General features: G+C 37.4%; 1 long non-coding RNA gene across 1 annotated transcript in view; it reads right to left on the minus strand.

Moving 5' to 3' along the window:
- Positions 1-17,923, minus strand: part of LOC110468224 (uncharacterized) — a 128,410-nt gene that overhangs the window by 87,831 nt on the left and 22,656 nt on the right. Inside the window, exon 2 of the long non-coding RNA XR_014953262.1 lies at positions 1,616-17,578. This is a non-coding gene — a long non-coding RNA (uncharacterized LOC110468224). The remainder of the gene's footprint in view (positions 1-1,615; positions 17,579-17,923) is intronic.

Raw genomic sequence — 17,923 nt, forward strand, 5'->3', positions numbered from 1 at the left:
CAAGAGCATTTACCCAGCAACTTACTAAAACATTGAAAGAGCAAAAGCTCACAACTGTCCTTAAGCCACAAATTTCAAACATTCTGGAAAATGCTCTCCACCTCATAACACTCATTCATCTCAGTCCAAAGAGGCTGCAGCACAGCTTTTCCTCTGGGACCACCTGACCCTGAGCTCTGAGATCATGCAGCCCACACCAGCACACTTAATGCCCTACTCCTCTTGACAGCTCCTGCTCAAGTAAGCAGCTAAATTGGAAGACAATACCATTCCTGTAACTTTTTGTTATTTTCTATGTATTAATAATCACTCTTTCACATAGACAATAAATATTCAAATTTCTTCATATGCTTCTAATTATTGCATAGTATTTGATGGATACCTGAGTTCCATCCATCCTGACCTAAACTATAATCATAGGAAATGCATTTTGAAACTCAATAATCTAACTGAATTCATATTAATTCTGATGAGCATGAAAATAAGCAGAACTGCTGCAGAAGGTTCAGAAACTCTAGAAAGGGTTTCATTATGTATTTCAGCTATTGTAAAGCATTAAATTAATAAATGCAAACCTTCTTCCTACATACGAGATCCCATTAAAAAGAGTTCCAAAATTTGTCACTTCCTCTCCTACTGCTGTTTGTTGGGGGGCTGACGTCAGAAATTTGGTTTCTCTGGAGATACAGATTTATCTTCTTGCCACAGATGAAAGACTTACTGATAACAACTTTAAATAAGAGTTTTGTTCAAAACTATAAGCAAACTTGCATGTATAAAACCAGCAAAAATATCTAGTTTCCATAAATTTTGTGATGATGATTATAATAATAACACATGTTCTGCTTTTGGACTTAGATCTGTGTCTAACCACTACTCAGAAGGGCACCTAATGCAAAGAACACATTAACTCCATTTCTATATGAAGCAGGTGCTTCCCTCCACCTTTCCTCTGAAACATCTGGTGCTGGCCACATTCAGAGCCAAGACTGCAGAGCAGATTGATATCAAGCCTAATTTGGTATGGTAAATCCTCTGAGACAAATTTCACCATAGTGTGCAGATGTACCATGACTCTGAAGTCAACAATTTGGCATAATTTATATCATTACAGATTTGTCCCATGTTGGCTGGATATGGATTTTGAGGAGTTATTGCAGTCCTTTTTCTTTTTAAGTAGGACATTATTGGATTTTAATTTAAAAATATACACCATTGTGTTTTCTTTAGCATGTTAACTCTTGAATATACAAATGTGTTTTACACAGGGAGACTGAATTCAAACAGGGGGAAAGATATCCTGTTTCTGAGATGGCCACATTAGTCATGTCAAGCAGTATGGTGCAGTACTATGGCCAGGAATCTTATATATATATAAGTCCTTTTCTCTAGATCTCACAGCACAGTTGTTTCTCCTTCACCAAGTGCTGCTATGACCTACAAACAAAACTGAGAAGTGCTGTCTCCAGCTGTATTTCTCAATGTTAGGAACACTTCATCGCTAAGAATGATTTTGACCACCTGCAGCCTTCCCCAACACTCATAAATGCATCTTTTTCTTCCTTCAGAAATGCAAGGAGAAGGGAATTTAAAGCAGAAGCTGTGATTTTTTTACCTGGGAAAAGTTTGAGCACTTGTGACCTGTGCAGACAGGAAGCACATAGATGGTCCAGTAAGTCCTGGGAACAAAGAAAGAAAGGAGAGGAGTGAATAGCCTTGTCTTCATCCTCCTCTGTCTTTTGGGAAGGCACCTGTAGACTCTGATTCATTTCCCAAGGAGAACTGATTTATTTTTATTCATTGCCTGCTAGGAAAGATTGTGTTCATGTTGGAATTAGCAAATACTTTTTTCTTTTATGAGAACTATAATCCTGTTTCTCAAATTCCATTAAATTATCTGTTTTCTGGAATTTGGGAAAGTACTAATAGTCACACAACCATTTCCTTTGCAAGCCTTTGTTAATGTGTACATCTGGCAATGGTAGCACCACAAAACTCCTGTCATACAAAGGTGATCTTAAAAACCAAAGAGTTCTTATAGTAAGTTTTTAATAGTTTTTAATAGTTAAGCTGGTGACAGACCACTCAAAACTGAAACCAAGCCTCTGTGAATTCAATTGCAAGCTGTAGATACAATCAATCTATATTTTACTTTTATTTCTGGATTAAAAATGGATTCCTCCATGCATCCTGCATACAGCAAATACCAAGTATTCATTACAATCAATAGAGTGTATTATATTGTGACCTCTCAACTGTAGCAAGATCTTTCACCCAGCAGAAATCATTCTATGTGAAGGGCCCTTGAGCACAAATTAAATGAAAGTAGACTGCAATCGAGGGAAATTATAGACATAACTGCTGTAGAAATGAAGTCAACTCTTTCTCTGCTTGATCACAGCAAACAGTGCAGATGCTCTCTACTATCAGCATTGATGTAGGTGCCAAAATTCCTTCCTGCTGAAGGAGTATAAATAAAAATTCCTTTTTCCTAAATGGATGTGTCATCAGTACTACACAAAGACAAAAACAAGCCTTGAAATTACAATAGGAGCCCAGGAAGCAATTTGATATACTGTTGACATTATAATACAAATTAGTGTCTAATGACAGACACTTCAGTTATGAACAAGAATTCACATATTGCCTGCCTAAGTGATATATGTGGAGTTGTACTGAGTACACTTAAAGGTCTCCTGCTCCATGAAGTTTGACAGAATCGCAAAGTTAAAACCCCAAAACATGTGATTGTTTAAAAAATGGAACATCTTTTTCCTTCCAACTGCTTTTTCAACATAGATTTTACAGTGTAATTTTTTTCTACAAAGCCAATAAAACCAAGTAACTCTGCAAGGCAGTAAAACATCAGAATCCAAACTAGCTTGACAATAGCCAAGGAGTTAAGAACAGATAATGGAATCTGCCAACAGCTACCAATTAAAAATATGTAATATTATTACGTATGATCATGTTTATCAGAGAGGACTCACTAGCTGGTAAAATGTACTACAGTTAGGAAAGACTCACAGAAAGGGCAGATACTGTTCTTTTGAGCAGAGACACCAACTTCAGGGCTCGAAGCCTTTAAACAGAAGACCCAGTTTAGCAGAGATTTTGAGCTGTCTAGGAGAATAAATAGGTCTTTCACAAAGCTTGAAACTTCTCAGTTTTCCCAAATCAATGAATGTAAAATGCACAGTTCTCCCCGAGAACTCAAAGGCATTAACTGTAGATCACTGAAGGACCGCAGGCCACTTTATTTCAAAGACACCACTGAATAAGTAAAAAAAAAAAATAGAAACTTTAAAAAATGGTTAAAATCTGATTAAGGATATTTCCATTTTAAAAAATTTGCTTCACAAACATATCAATTAAAAGAATCTTCCTTTAATGCTAATTCTTAGTACGTGTTAAAAAATAATTTACACTGCTGACTTCTTAGAGAGAAAAATGCAAGTAAAAAGAAAACATGTTGTCTTAATTGAAGTGCTTGCAGGAAACATACCCATTTCCCTTATTAAGAAACAGCATGCTCTGGGGACCAGGACAGATGGATGACAGGCAAATGGGGAGAAGTCTGAATTGATCATCTCTAACATCACTTTAGGATTCCTTTCTCTTTCCATTCTGAAATTATTAAAAACTGAGGAATGCAGAATATCGGAGGAGAAGAAACACCTTTTTGCGCATGGAAAACTAAATGCAAGAATGTACTATCTTTTTTATTTATGGCCTCATCTCTTTATTGATTCAGGAAATATTTGCATACATATATATAATTTTTCCTATTAAAGATTTTTTAAAAATGTAAAGGAAATTCAATTTACTATTTATCTTATTGTGGCTGAGTCCCTTTCACAGGGAATCATCAATCTGCAGTAATAAGACCCAACAGTTGCATCCCACACATTTCCAAGCCAGCTGAATCTGGCAAGATTCCAAATACTGTCTTTATTCTGGGTGCCTCCAGAAATTTCTGGATATACAAGTCCTGTAGAGCCCAGGACCAGGATCCAGTGGTAAGGCCCAACTCAATTTTGCTGAGAGGCACATTTTCCCAGAATTACACCTAGTTGTAGCTGTTCTAGTTAATGTTAAAAATAAATAATTAAATAAATAAATAAATAAATGGAATGTCCTACAAACACTTAGTTAAACTTTAGCTAGTGCCAGGGCATTGCAACATTTGCAAAAAATACCCCATAAATACTTGAAAAACATCTTCCTTTGGAGCTTTGACCCTTTCCTTTGCAGGAAGATGTTGGACTAACCTTCTTTTCTTTTACAGATAAATCTCCTTTACAACATTGGAGTGCTATCATTTTTCTTCATCATCTACTTGAAATTTTCTTATGCTGGCCCTGTCTCCCCTTCTTTATCAGCAGCTGAGCAGGGATCACATAAAAATCAGTTATTCAGCTAGTAGCAACTCTTCTATTCTACCACGGTGGAAACATCTGCTGAGACCTTGATTGGCCTCTTACTGCTTCCTAGATGCATTCACCACTACCATAAAATGGATACTTTTCCTCTACATTGAAGGTCACAGTCATAAATGATGCTCATAAAACAAAGAAAGATTCTTGTGCTGACAGGGGCATGTTCCCTGCACTATTGCTCCTGTCTTTCTATACCAGAAAATTTTTCTACACCAGAGAATCAACAGACTCTGCTGAAGGAGAGCTGCTGCAGCAGGTTATGAATTGGCTCCCCCAGCAAAGCACAGGCCCTGTGTTATCCTACCAGCACCAGGCTGCTTCCAATCTCAGTGCCAGCCACCTGTGGCACCCCTGTGTGGCACTGCCCAGGTGCTTTCTGCCATCAAACTGCTGCTCCTCCTTGCTTTGGCTAATTGGAATTTAGGGGAGCAGGATGTATGTTGCATGCAATTACAGAAGCATCTCTACCTTTGGGCATGCAATCAAAAAAAAAAAACAAATCATTTTGTGCTAATGTTTCCTTACAAAGAGCATTGTCATATACAATCATTCATCAGCACAGTAATATAAACATGAAATTAAGGCATAAGGAGCCTCTCTAATGTAATGATCCATGAAACAGATAACTTCGCAAAATATTGTCAAGGGCTTTCAGGCTAGAGAACACCGATAGTTCTTCTTGAAACAAGAAGTCAATACTTATCCCTGAGCTCTTCATTTGTCAATTTCCTTCACAAATGTGTGTTGCCACAATGTGGGTCCAGGCTAATTTTAAAACACCTTGTAAACTGAACCTTGTCTGAGGCTGAGCTCTCCAGATCAGGTGCTGAGGTCAACTCAGTGAACAACCAAGCCCCCAGCTATATAATCAATCACAGAGTTAGGATTTCAGGCTGTGTGTATTTTAAAGTGAGTTTTAAATAAAACAGTACTGAAACACTCTTAGCCACCTGACCTGTTGGTGCTAGTAATAAATAGATGCACTCAGCCAAACCCTGCTGTCACAAAGAGATTAATTTAAATTAAAATAACCCTTTCTTCCCCTTCTCATCTGTTACTACCTAATAGATCAGCTTATAAGACATAAACCAAAGAGCAAGTCAGAAGCAATTAAGGAAGATTTTGTGCATGCTCAGAGGTGGCCACATATGAGACCTGAGAATAAAATTCTGAAAAACTGATCACACCACAACTCACAAAACCTGTAATCTGAACATCACAATTTCTTTTCCCTCCCCACTAACAAATCAGTTTCTTAATATTAGAGAATTATGTCTTTGTTTACGAGTTACATAGAAAATATTTGCATCCTCTATGTATTATTTTCTGAGCTATACCTTGTTATTAGCTCCTTTCAGATTGCTCAATATTTGCACCTATTGCCTCCATTCCTTGCTGCTGACTCTCATGACTCTTGCCATTAATTTGTTGCTTAAAGAATCATTCTGGAAACCTCCTGAAATATCTCACTTTTTTGGTGCATAAAATTAGGGACTTCTACAAAAAGGGCTACAGCTTCATCAAACAGCCAAGTTCTAAACAGGATTACTTGAGTCTTGATTTGATGCCTTTAGGCTCTACACTGCCATGTAAAGGAATCATTAATAAAGCAAGTGTAATTTTTACACCTAGAACAATTCACTCTTCAGCTGGAAAAAAAGCATTCCAATTAATTCAAGCTAAATTCCCAAGAATTCCTGGGAAAAGGGCCAAGTAGTAAAAATAAAATTGTTTCAGCACAAGACCAAAGAAGGCAAAGTAGAACAGGTTTTGATCTTATCCTCTAGACAGCTGTTGACCTACAGCAAAAGAAATTATAATCACTTTTAAACTAATCAGATTGCTACCTTTTTCAGTCTTATGTTTTCTTTATATCTGCAAATATAAGGAGAAGATGGAGCATTGGATTCCTTACTGTGGTCACCTTGTCACACAGCTTCAGAAAAAATTCAAGAGCATTATTTTCATAAGCAATCAACAAAACAATATTATCTAGGAACAAACTTTTACCTTTACCATAGGACAGGAGAAATTTCACTCTACCTTCTCCATAGTAGAATTATTAAATTGATTCAGCTATCTGAGAAGCTTTGTTAACTAACTAGAAGACAGTTTGCAATTTGCTTAAATGGAGTACAAACTTACTGAGATGCTTCCTTAGATGATCTATAATGTTAGCAAGTTACCAAATAATTGCACTTAACTAAGTATAAGCTAAGTATATCCAGAAGATGGGGCATAGGAGGTGTCTGAGAGAGAAATCACAAATATTCATGTTTTAATATTTCTTCACCTCAAGAAGCTACCAAAAGGATCCTATTAATATGTCAACATTTTTACTTGGAATTATTTTCAGCCTCTTCTCTCTCCTGAAACATTCTTGGGTTGTTTTTTATTTTTTTCTGAGGAATAGGAAGAACAGGTCTATAAAATTCCTTCCAGGCTGAACAGCAAGAACAGCAGCTGCAGGAGGTATGAGTGGCTTCTTGGCAGAAAAGCATTCTGTCATACATCAGACCCACACTCATTAGTATTAGTGAGCATTGCTGCAGTCAGAATTAACTGTTATGCACAGGACTCAAGGCTATTTAAGCCTCAGATGATGAGAAAGCACATGTAATTTAACACTGAAAGCAAGGGTGGCATCAGCTTAGCTGCACTCCTAATTCTTTTGAACAGGATGCAAAACTAATGCCCTCCTGTTAGTTTAGCTGAAGACTTACAAAACATTAAATAGAAAATATAACACAGTCTTGTAATGGGGCAAAATAAAAACCTGATATGAACAAAAAAGCAAAAAAATATATCATTATTTGGACGTACTTCTGCACAGTACTAAGCACAGGATGAACTTTACTAAATATTAAGAGGTGGTCTCATCACCATTATTCAGGTAACATCTAACAGAATCAGGCCTTTTATGAGGGGATAGTAGCTACAGAAAAGGTCATAGTAGCATTTTTAATCAGTACATCTCAAAGGACCACAAGAAAGATGTTGGTATCATTATGCCTGTTTTACAGACTAGGAAATTGAGGCAAAAAGCTTCATCAAGATTTGACAAGCTACTATTAGAGCTAAAAACAGAACCCAGTTCTCTTAAATCCTCATTTAGTCTTGTCACAAGCTTTTCAGAAGAAAAAGGAGAGAGTTGTTCTTGGACAATGATAAAGACCTGACTTTTCAGAGGTGCAGTCAGCAAAGGAGACAGACACTTAAAGCCTACAGAAAAAAAAAAGCACTTATTTTGCCCTTCTTACAGCCAACACAGTCACCAGATCAATAAGCAGCCTGGAGTGCTAAGACCATGTTTCTTGGCCTGGTTTCAGATGGCATCCCAGACCAGCAAATCCAGCTGTCCCCAATGGGTTGTTCTGAAGAGAGTGGGACTCCCTTCAGACAGAACAGTTGTATGCACAAGACAAGTTACAGGATCAAGACATAATAGCAAGATAAATTATTAATTTTAGAATGTTTAAAATTGCAACATCCCTTTAAATATAAACTATTTCCTACTTAATCTTGACAGTACTCTCATTATATGCTAATAGATGATTCTGTAATAAACAGAACCTTAAAAATTAATCACATTTATATACCTTGGGATGTCATGAGTGATAGTGTTTTGCAGCTTAAGAGTGTACAGAATCTTCTTTTTATGATGCATTGACAACTCCTTCTTGGTGTTGAACAACACTTCATTATACTTCATGTTACAATTTTTTTTCTTTTGTAGCAAAATTTGCAGTTATTCTATAAATTTCAAATGTTGGTTGTACAATTTTTCTTTATAAAGATGCAAGAAAATCTCTTCAGATTGACCTTTTTATTGTGCGGGCAGAGCAATCACTTCCATGTGAGCCATAACAATGATAAACCTGAGGTATTTTTTCTTATGAGCTAAAGTGATATAGCAGTCCCTTTATTAGAAATGCAAATATGCAGGCTGAAGAGAAAAACTGTAAACAAGTAATGCTTTCAGAAGGTCAGCTTTCTCATGGCCCACTCTAGGTATACAGACCATAATCTACTTCAAGCAAAGCTTCTGGTAAAGCTGAGGTAATGGTTAATTAAATATGTTGTTCAAAGATACTTTGAAATCCTTCAATCAAAAGCACCATGCAATCTCAAAAACAATTACACCCAAAAATCACTGTTATCAGCTACTACAATAATATAAATTACATTAACACAGACTGTAGGCCTACCAGTGGAAACAAACTTGAATTTCAGAGACCTAAAATGAGATTCTGGTGTTGGAACAGAGGCAGATGACTCAGCCATTAAAAATGCAGTACTGGCTCAGCTTTTTTTTTCTTTGGAAAAAATCCTTGGAGCCATACTATGGGGTACATCTCAATTCTGACACAGAAAAATAACCTCAAAGAAGTCAACAATTGTTTATCGCTGCTGTTCACACAGTTCCAAGCTCATCACAGTCACTTGCTAAGAAAACCACATGATTTCTGCACATTCATGGTAGTCAAGCTGGAAATAATAGCAGAGCAAAACAAAAAGGTTTTACATGAGTTTTATACTTGAGATGCCAAGGCAAAAAAACCAATATGAGATCCAGGTTACTGACCTAGGTGCAAATGCATTGAGATGCATTTTTAGCAATAAGGTAAGTTACTACCCTCAGCTATGAAAAAAAGCAGACAAGCATATCATGGGAGCTCTGCAGTCTAATGGCAATGTTGATTTTACTATAACAATGATGAATTACCTGATTTAATTATTAGTAGTTATCTTGTATGCAGGGCTACAGAACAAACATGAACCAGAATTTCCAATTTCTTTACATCTGCAGTTACTAATTCTGTGTACTGTGGGGTTTTACACAGTGGTGACACACAAGTGTTATTATAGCCAGCTATGACAGTATCTGAATCAAATTGCTTATTTATTTGCTCATTTGGATTTTAAAACCTGGCAAAACACAAGTTTCATAATAACTATCAAATCAGTTATATAACTGCAAACTCCTAGAGGTATGTGCAAACACACAACTTACAGTGATGTAAAGCAAGAGAAGTATTTAGAGGTATTCTAGATTAATAAAAGATTAAAGCAGTGTAACTTAATTTGGGTATATGCATGTCAACAGAAGAAAATAGGTTCCATTTAATTTAGATTAACATTTTAAAGGAGTTTTCACAGGTACACAAAAAAACCTGCCTGGAAACCCCAGAAATTGCTACACAAATTGCAGTAAGGGAACAGGCTACCAAGTATCAGCTCACCCATGGCCACAGTCCATGTCAGTTTTCTTAGACCACAGCAAATAGTGAGGTAACCAAAGGTAGCCTGGCCATCTCTCCATGAAACCTAAGCTGATCCACATAATTTATCATTCTCCTTGGTGCACAGTCACTGTACATCAGCTGATGCACAACATCTTGTCAAGGTGCATCACTGGATGAGGAATGGAAGAACAGAGTAAAATTTGTCTGGCCTTGCACAAGAAAAATGGCTAAATGACTAAGGTAAAATGGAATAAACTGCATTTTGTTCCAGTTGCTACATTTTTCAGGGATTTGTGCTGGCATAAACTAACTGGTACTGGTGCCAATTTTCTTTACCTAAATGGAAACCTACAGAGATGTCTATAAAATGTAGCACCAGTTTGATTAAGTGTGCACTTTAAATGCATGTAACTCAATTCAATCCACTACATTTAAAGCAGGATTATTTTAGTTTGCCTTAACTGATTAGGGATGTGTTTAAATTAAACCTATATATTCTTAAATAAGAATCCTGGATCAGAATACCACAACTCTGGTATAAACTTTTTATATTTTAAAACAATATGTAGGGTTAAATACTATCTAACATTCTCATCAGACAGGGTATAATTAATACTTCCATTTGTAGCCAAGTTTCTAACTCCAATAGTTTTTTGCACCTGAAAATGACTCAAAAGTGGAAATATTTCCATATGCAAGACTATTATAAATACCTGATTTACTCATGACTGAAATTTCATCCTACCTGAGGAGGTAACTCACAAATAGTTAGTTATTATCCTTGGAAGAAATGAAGTATTTCTACAGCTTCAGCAATCCAAATGGAAAAAAAATCCTTTTGCTCCACAGACTCAAGGACTATAACTAATTAGACTTAATGATAATGCTTCTTTAAAACCAATACATGTTAAAAGAAGCATATTTAAGACTAGGAAAAAACCAACTTAAAGTAACAAAACCAGTAAATTGCTCATGATTCGGCAAATCAGTATCAAAGGGTTTCCTGTCAGTCTCTTTTAAGATCAAACTGTATAAAAGAGAATTTTTCTACATGTTTTGATGCAGGAACATCTCAAAAGAGATTTACCAGACTTATTGCTTTGGTTCTAAGTGCCAAAATATACAGAAAAAATATTACTGTCCAAGATGTCAAATTTGATTTCTAAATAAAACAAGTAATAGCCTGAGTTTCATCCATTACAGGAATCCCAATGGTTAGGGAATCACTCAGACTAAAATGACAGAGGAAAACATCTCAGCACACACAGGAATAAACAAGGACTTGGTCCAGGAAACCGCTGCCTGCTGAGGCTACTTGAGATCAGTTAGACTCAGCATTGACATGGGACATGGCTTATCCGGAGTAGTTCACAAGACTGAGGCTAAAAATCTAAAAGAAAACTAAAAGAAAACAGAAATTCCTCTCACTTCAACAAAAAAACCCTTCTTCATTTTTTTTAATTTTCCATTTTATTTGCACCTTCTAAATCTTACAGAAAGATATGAGGAAGACCAAGGTTTATATTGTTCTTAACATTTTTCAATAGTAAAAAGGGGACATTATAAAAGTACCAAAAATCGAAATAAATAATTTTACATATATTGCTAGTATTCAGTAATTACTTCATAGGAGGCAAAAATGTTTTGAAGGGCTAAGAAATTTAATGAGGTATTCCCCCAAAGACAGCCCATAAATTCTTCTCCTCTCCTCTCCTAGTGGCAAACTTCCAAATAGCTTTCATTTTCATGGAAAAGTTTCTCAGCTTGTCCTTGTGGGTATAGAGGACATAAACTGCTGGTTATGGTGAAAGGTCATCCTGAGCTGTTGTGATTCAACTGCTGGCACAGGTTCTAAAATTAAGCAACCTTCTCAGTGCTGTGATAAAAGCTGAGCCTTCAACATTTCTGGTTTAGCTGCTATTGAAGCTATTGCTGATGCACAGTTAGTTATTCTCAGCAATTCATACGACCCTTGGAAAATTTGCAGGGAAAATTAAGAGAAGTCACACTGTACTTAAAAATTCACACTATATCTACAGTTTCCATCCATTAGTTTAATAGAATTTAATTTATTTTTTAAAAAAATCTCCTCCACCATAGAACTTGTATGCTTCTCCTATTTTCACTGTATTAAGTGAAAAATAAAAGGCAATATTGAGACAGCAGGGAACAGCAGTGAGATATTTCATGGTTTTATAAAGTTTTAAATCAAAAGATACCATGAGATCATCTCATCTGCTGAAGTTTAATCATAATCTATTATTATGTTTCATCTGGTCACCTCTGCACTGAGCCTCCCCTAAGCTGTGTTTGTTGATTGACTGTCTACCCAAGTAGACACCAGGGGTTTTGTTTCAGTCATTATTAGCTAAACGGTGGCCTCTGTGGCCCCCGCTGCAGCAAATTAATCCTGGGTAAATAAAACAGCACAGTTTTTTGTGGCATTCTGTGCCAGGGCACTTCCCACACATTTCAATTCTTTGTGTTTGTGTGATGTGGCAAGGCTGGTGGGAGGAATTTCCTCACAGTTCCTGGCACTTGAGGAGGACTCTGACAGTAGGAGTGGCAGGTATGTCACGGTTTAGAGACAAAATCTGAAAAGATACCTATTCCCCCTCTGCTGGTGCAGATGCCATTCAGGGTGCCTGGCCATCAGACTATTTCCTGAAAGACAGATGTGAGGAGTTCCAGGACTACCAGTCCAAAAATGATCAGAGGGCTGATAGAACCATAGCATCTGATCAGGCAGAAATAACTACAGAACAGGCTTTCACACACATCAGAGGGCTCCTTCATGCCTATGCAGATGTTTGAAACCAGGACACCAGTAAAGACATTTATATTTATCTGTACTGTAGCTCCAGCACAACTGAGACTGGTAGTTGGCTTCAGGTAAACACAGGACGTACTTCACTGTCTGCTCTTCCTCCGTCGTTTGATCCATAACAATAGGGCCCTTCCTTCCATTTGAACTTTCCTGCATCACTGATACAACTGGAGTCTGGATTAGGGAGCATATTAACATATTTGAAAACCTTTGAAGGCAGTCTCTATGCTTTTTCAATCCAGTTTGCTATTGATGTAATTGTGCCCAGCATGACAATAAAGGTACAGCCATGAAGAGGAGTATGTACACCAAGAGCAGATGAAAATGGATCCATATGATCCTGGCTGTCAAAAAAAAAAAAAAAAAAAAAAAAAGGTAAATCAAAAGATTTCTGAAGAAGTTGGAAGAGATTTAATGAGTGGATGTAGTCATCCCATCGTTTTATTCTTGAATGAGAACATGAGGAGACACAGCAGGGGCATACTTGTCAAACGTGAAAAATGAGAACCTCCATGGGGCTCAAGGAAAGGAGAAGCCCTGATGCTGAATTTAAAAAGAGGTAAAAGTACAGATGTCCAGATAAAGAGACCCATGTGATTCCCTCAACTGATTAATTCTTTCAGTAGTGAGATGGAAAATAGCAATAAAGAAGAGCTACGTTTCCATACAGTCTCCCTTTCTAGTACTCATCTGCAACACTGAGACTGCACTGCCTGCAAACACAGAAAGGAGACCTCTCCTCCTCTTTTTTTCCTGCACTCAGTCATTTCTGACTTTCCTTGAGGTGCCACTGAATTTTGAAACTCAAGGAAGAAATTAGTCAGTGAGTGGGTAGGAGCGTAAAGGAAGGGAAGAGAATGCAAACAAGTCAAACCAAACAAGCAAAGGAATCTATAGCACCAGTATCAAAGGAGCAAATGTCACAATGGCTGAGAACCTGAGGCTGATGTGATTTACTTGCATGCCTTAGGACACTCAGTTCCACATAATCCACTGTCAAAGTAAATTATAAATATTACAGTATCTGCTACTGGAACAGATCCAATTCATTCAGAAGGAAACATCAAATGCTGCCTGTAAGGTATATGAGCACTTAAGACAAGGATTTATTCCAAGATACCATCAAAATGAACAAACTGTACAAAAGAGCAAACCAAAGCTAGGTTGCTTGTATGTCTCTGTTTTTAATAGCTACATCTTATTTCTCAAGGGATTATTTTAAACTAACTTTCTTCAAACATAACAGTATTAGGAAACAAAGGAATAATTAATCTTTTTTGTAACACTGGCCCATAAAGTTACTTTCCTAAGCCAATATTAATATATCAAACCAGATGTAATTACTCAATTTTTCAGATTTTTCAGATAATTATTAGATTTTTTTTTAAAATTTTTCAGAGCCTGGCACCTTCTGTTGAAATCAGTAACACCATCTATCTCTCACCACGTGGCTTTACCACTACTGCGAGGATGATCCACTCCTGACTGTGAAGAAGTAGTGCTATTTGAAGGAGGAAACTGTGCTCATAGGCATAAAGAAATGCTTTGAAGAGTTTGAAATCAAAGTACTGTCTATTTTTGTCAAAGATATACAGGCAAAACTATTTATTTAGGACTGGAGCGGCTCCATGGATCTTGCCCGATTTTAAGGGCAGAGAGATGAACAACAGTTTTTCTGTATCTTCTTGACTCAGAAACACCATTCCATTCTGGCAAAAGAGGACCTTGGCCACATTTCTTTCTGTCTTTGACCTTCTTGACTTGCATACAATTTCCATGAACTTCAACACAAACCATCTAACATGTTGGAAATTCCAGCTGGCACAGAGAAGAGCAGAATGCACCTTCTGAAACACATGTTCTGTGAGTGCATCCTCACATTCTCCTCACCTGAAAGCAGCTTCACAACAGGCAACAAATAAAGCCCCGTTCTACCAGATGTCAGGGTGCCTAAAAGATGAACAAAACTTCCAAAATTTACATGACCATTAACTCAATCCCATGATCCAAACCTGCACTCTGGTAGCAATCCAAACCTCAGCACACAAGTGCAAGCTGACTTTCTCTCACCTTCTCTTTCTAGCACAAACACGCAGCAGTAGGAATAGTCCATATAGTCTAACCTTAAATTCCATTGCACATCCTCTTCCTCGAGGAGTTATGGGGTGTGCAGCACAGTCAGGTAGCTGACAGTCCCCTGACAGGGGACCAGGAGGTATAAAGGCCATACCAAGAGGTGACATGGGTGGAAAATGAGTAAGGGTTTGCTTAGCACACCTCACCCAGTGTAAAAACTTAACAGAGGAAAACAAGACAAATAGAGTTAAATGGCTGGACCTGATGATCTGAAATGTTCTTCTCCAACCTTAACAATTCCATTATTCTATGGATATTTCTAGAAGGTTCAGAGACATGCATTCATTACAGAGAAGAATCATGCAATCCTACTGGAAAATCAGAAGGTAAATTAGGAGACTGGATCAGATTTTCATTTCTAACTCCCAACACCTCGTGGTACCAGGCCTGGACAATGAGGGTTCACTGGTTCAAGAGTGGCTCATGGGAAGCAAGCTGGTTTACCAGATACAGCTTGTTAGCAGGCAAACTGCTCTAGCACAGGTAGGATCAGGGAAAACAAAGCCCACAAGAACAAAAAGAATCCCCTAAGGTGGCATTCCAAATAGCTGTGAATATTCCTTATGAAGAAAAATTATGCTCCTACTGTTCCTCTAGGAAACAGATGCAAGATTTGTTTCCAGGGTTTTCATTTGACTTCTCCTGAACAATATATTCCAGTATTTCTTACTTCCCTTTAGGAGGAGGACTTCACTGAGAACTGTGGATAGCAAAAAAGAAACTAGTTTTAGACCGTTTAACCACAGTAAAAATATTTCTACACTATATAATTTCTTTTGCTACAATGAATCATTATAAAGTCAGCTGAACTTCAAGATAACATATCTTAAGAACCTTAAAAGAGGAAAAAAAGTGGTATCTACCTAATTATACATCAAAGAGTACTTTTGGAATAAATTCTGTTATCTGCAAAGTTAGAATTTTTTAAGCGTTCTACTTTAGTAATAAGAACAGTATTGCTTGAATTAACTATTCTGCATTACTGTGCTCAGAAATCAGGGGTGTCCAAATGTACTTTTACATGCCCACACTATTATTATCACTAGAGATTCTAAGTCCATATTTCCCACAAAAATATTCAATTCCTAATGCAGAAGTACTTTACTATGGTCCTTTTTAATAACTTCAGTCTTGCCAGAGTTCAGCATAATATTTTATGAAGCTTCTTTTGAGTTAAAGGGCATGAAGTTTCAATAATAGAAGTAATGTATATTGAATCTGTATTTCAGTTTTCAATTATTTTCACATTTTTATTATCATTTTCTTTACAAAAATGTCTACATGGGGGCAGTCTCATTTTCCACACAAGAATACATCTAATTCTGACACCCATATGTCTGGAATTTTTTTTATTGTATTTGTCACAGCATATTTAGAGGTAAACTTACTCTGTGACATTTCAAGGTATAACAGCATTTTCTCATGCACAGTAATGAAAGTCCTAAAAATCTCCGATACTATATTGAGAATTTGCCCTAGATCATAGATACATTTTTCAATCTGCTTGTTAATTTTCATTTAAAACACTTACTTAAAGATAATCAGAGTTGACATTGGAAGGGACCTCTGGAGATCTCCTCACCCAAGCCCCCAGCAAAGCAGAGCCACCTAGAGTTTGTTGCCCAGGACCTTGTCCAGACAGCTTTGAATATCTCCAATGTGTGAGACTCCATAACGTCCCTGGGTCGCCTGTGCCGGTGCTCAGTCACTCTCACTGGGAAAAAGTGGTTTCTGATGTTCAGAGGGAAACTCCTGCATTTCAGTTTGTGCCCATTAGCCCTGTTCTTGTCACTGGGTACCACTGGAAAGAGCCTGGTCCTATCCTCTTTGCCCTTTTTCTTGTGGTTGTTTGTATACACTGGTGAGATCCCCCTCAGCTTTGTCTTCTCTGAGCTGAACAGTCCCAGCTGTCAGCCTTTACTCATAGGAGAGATGCTCCAGCTTCTTAATGGTTTTCATGGCACTTCTTTGGACTCTCTCCATGTCTCTTGCAATGGGGACCCCAGAACTGGACACAGAACTCTCAGGTGTAGCCTTACCAGCGCTGAGTAGAGAGGAAGCTTCACCTCCCTTGACCTGCCTAATGCATCCCAACAATAAAGTAGCTTTTCTGCTGCAAGGGCACATGTCTGGCTCACGTTCAATTTGGATACAATCAGCACTCACAGGCTTTTTTTTCTTCCAAGCTGCTTTCCAGCTGGGTGGCCCCCAGCATTTACTGGTGCAAGGGGTTGATCATCCCCATGTTCAACATAAGCCAGTAGTGTGCCCTTGCAGGAAAAAAAAAAAAGCAACATTTCCTTGGGCTGAATTAGAGTGTTGCCAGCAGGTCAAGAGAAAAATATAAACACTTCAAGGGAGGGTATTGGATCCATATCAATCATTGGGACACATTTCTTGTTACTGGCCTCAAACTAGATTTTGTGTCACAGATCACAACTCCCAGGGCTCAGCTGTTCACTCAGTTTTCAATTCCCCTCTCATTGCCTGCTCATGTTACTCACACTTCAGCTCCTCAGTGAACATCTCTGGGAAGTCAAGGTACACAGTATCTACTGCTCCTAAGTGTACCAGGGTCACTATTTCCTTTCGTATTCTTTTATTGTTTATTTACACATCAATATTCCCAATGTAGTTAACATTTGTAGTAGAGAGTAGGTTAGACATTTGGCATTTTTCAGTCATTTCATTGCCCCTGAAATCAGTAATTCATTACTTCTCACACACTAGACCAGGAATCAGCCTTTAATACTGGGCAGAGAGCAAGAAAAACACAGAAGCAACCAGAATCATGCTTTCCTTTTTACTTTGTTAACCTTTTTTCTTTATAAATTCACTCCTTTGAGGTATCCTGGAGGATGTGTCTATAAGATGTCTGAAAGAACAGAGAATTACGGGCTGGTAATTGGAATGTCCTGTACCCCACAGTCCTTGAAAAAAAGAAACAAAAGAGCAGGACATGAAAAGCTAAAATCTCTAATAGAACAAAAGAAGGAATGTTGATACAATAAAAGACTATTCAGAGACAACAGCCTTCATTGCTACTCAGCTTTGATTAAACTCCAGATCAGGACCTTGTTTAATGAATGAACGAAGGGGTCCTTTGGAAAAAAAAAAATAGGAAAGTTTTGGTGACACAGAACTAACTAAAAACAAATGAAATCATATACCAAATGAAAAGTCATCAAGAGCAACTTAAAACTATATATTCATTACATATAATTCCAGTGTGGTTTCTTTCTTTCAGACAAGCTTTGTATTCAAATTTAGGTATG

This window comes from Lonchura striata, chromosome 2, assembly GCF_050655825.1.
Source record: "Lonchura striata isolate lonStrDom1 chromosome 2, ASM5065582v1, whole genome shotgun sequence".
Lineage (NCBI taxonomy): Eukaryota > Metazoa > Chordata > Aves > Passeriformes > Estrildidae > Lonchura > Lonchura striata.